The 2500-nt window shown below is 35.6% G+C and overlaps 1 protein-coding gene across 1 annotated transcript in view; it reads right to left on the bottom strand.

Moving 5' to 3' along the window:
• The window catches only part of LOC125024612 (ALK tyrosine kinase receptor-like), a 76324-nt gene that overhangs the window by 16583 nt on the left and 57241 nt on the right, over positions 1-2500 (bottom strand). The gene's annotated exons all lie outside the window — the stretch shown is intronic.

A 2500-nucleotide genomic window follows, 5' to 3' on the forward strand; every position in this document is an offset into this window, starting at 1 on the left:
TGCATACAAGCATACAGGGAAATATCGGAAACTTTTGCCTCGTCACTCAAAACTAAAGGATGAAATATGTAAAGAGGAAAATTTGATTAAAAAAAAAAAAAAATTATCTTGCTTTCGTTGGAAATGAAATGGCAATTAAAACTTACATTAAAAAAAGTCTTTAAGAAGTGTTTAATTAGGATTCTTGGAAACTCATAAAACCGCAAGAAGAAAGAAAAGTATTGAAAGTAAACAGACAAAAAGAAAAAAAGTGTGTGCGTTCGCATGTTTTGTGAATGAGAAAGAGAGAGAGAGAGAGAGAGAGAGAGAGAGAGAGAGAGAGAGAGAGAGAGAGAGAGAGAGAGAGAGAGAGAGAGAGAGAGAGAGAGAGAAAGAGGGGAGAGGGAGGGAGAGAGAGTGAGTGAGAGAGAGAGAGAGAGAGAGAGAGAGAGAGAGAGAGAGAGAGAGAGAGAGAGAGAGAGAGAGAGAGAGAGAGAGAGAGAGAGAGAGAGAGGTAGATAGATAGATAGGCAGGTAGATAGATCTTTAACTGCTCCTCTAGATAGATAGATAGGCAGGTAGATAGATCTTTAACTGCTCCTCTAGATAGATAGATAGGCAGGTAGATATATCTTTAACTGCTCCTCTAGATAGATAGATAGATATATAGACAGGTAGATATATATATATATATAAATAGATATATAGATAGATAGATAGATAGAGAGAGAGGGAGAGAGAGAAGGAGAGAGAGAGAGAGAGAGAGAGAGAGAGAGAGAGAGAGAGAGAGAGAGAGAGAGAGAGAGAGAGAGAGAGAGAGAGAGAGAGAGAGAGAGATAGATAGATAGATAGATAGATAGATAGAGAGAGAGAGAGAGAGAGAGAGAGAGAGAGAGAGAGATAGAGAGAGAGAGAGATAGAGAGAGAGAGAAAATCATATTCACGGGCAGATAGATAAAATGACATTTAGATAAGTAGACAGAGATAGAAATACAAAAAATAAAAAAATAAAAAATAAATCCACAGGTAAAGAGACAGGGACAGAAAATAATTGTCAGAAATTGAATTTAATCCTAAACAGAATCCATTAAGTAATTACGAAAGGGAAATGGAACGCAAAGAGGACAGAGGGAAGGACCCGATAATATAAATGAAAGAGAGACAGCAAGAGAGAGTAATAAAGGGAAGAAAGAAGTAGGAAAAGTAATTGAATGAGAATCAGAAGGAAACTCGATAAATTAAGTAAGAGACACATGAATAGAAAAAGAGGGATGGAAGGACGATAGACAGAAAGAAAGAAAGATTGATAGATAGATAGATAGAGAGAGAGATAGATAGAGAGATAAATAGATATATAGAGAGAAAGAGAGAGAGAAAGATAAATAGATAGATAGATAGATAGATAGATAGAGAGGGAGAGAGAGTGAGAGAGAGATAAAAGTGGTAAAGAAGACAAAGATATCATGATAACAGAAAAAGTATTATACTAATGATGATAACCGTAATGGTAATACTAATTCAAGTAGCAATAATAATGACAGTGATAGCAATAACAACAATGAAATTGAAACAGTAAGAAGATACTGAAAAGAGACACGCAAGAAAAATACCAATAAAAGTGAAGAAAACACAAAACAAGAATAAAAGAGGTATACCAAGAAAAAGTGCAATAAAACTAGCAGACCGCAATATGGCAACACTTCTCTGATTCTAGACCTTCTGTATAAACCTTTCCAGTAATTAAGGCTTATGATTTGAATAATTAATTCGTACGCAGAACTGTTTTGCTTTTGCTAAGAGAAGGGCAGTTTAGCTCTCGTATCCTCTCTTACTGCTGTTTAATTAATTCAATATTTATTTTATTTCATTTATATAATTATTTACTGACATGTGCGTATGGGTTGGTGGGACATGTGTGTGTTTGTTCGTGCGTGTGTGTTTGTTGAAGTGTATGTGTGTGTGTGGAGAGGTGCATGTATGTATGTGTGTGTGTTTTTTTAAGCGTATGTGTGTCTGTGTGTGTGTGGAAAGGTGCATGTATGTATGTGTGTGTGTTTGTTGAAGTGTATGTGTATGTGTGGGTGTGTGGGGAGGTACATGTGCGTGTGTGTGTGTATAGACGTGAATGTTTGTACATAATTGCATTCGCGCGTGTAAGTGTGAGCGTGTGTGTGAGTGTATGCTTCCATGAGTGAGAGCGTTAATATGAATATGAAAGCGATTATATGTGCGTGTCTCAATGTGTGCACATAAATAAACAGACATATTTCATTATCTCCTCCAGAAAGTCAAGAAGCATTCGAATAAGCGAGATTTTTTTCCACGAACTTTGAACGTAAATACGATGTTTATGTATGTATCTCTGTCAGTCTGGTTTAGAATGCACGAAAACATGTTTGGAGAAAGAAAAAGAAAAAGGAAGAAAACAAGAAAAAAACAAGAACAAGAAAAAAGAAAAGTAAAAGTAAAAAGAGGAAAACAAGAAAAAACCCAAGAACAAAAAAAGAAAAGAGAAAGAAAG

This window comes from Penaeus chinensis, chromosome 43 (assembly GCF_019202785.1).
Source record: "Penaeus chinensis breed Huanghai No. 1 chromosome 43, ASM1920278v2, whole genome shotgun sequence".
Classification (NCBI taxonomy): domain Eukaryota; kingdom Metazoa; phylum Arthropoda; class Malacostraca; order Decapoda; family Penaeidae; genus Penaeus; species Penaeus chinensis.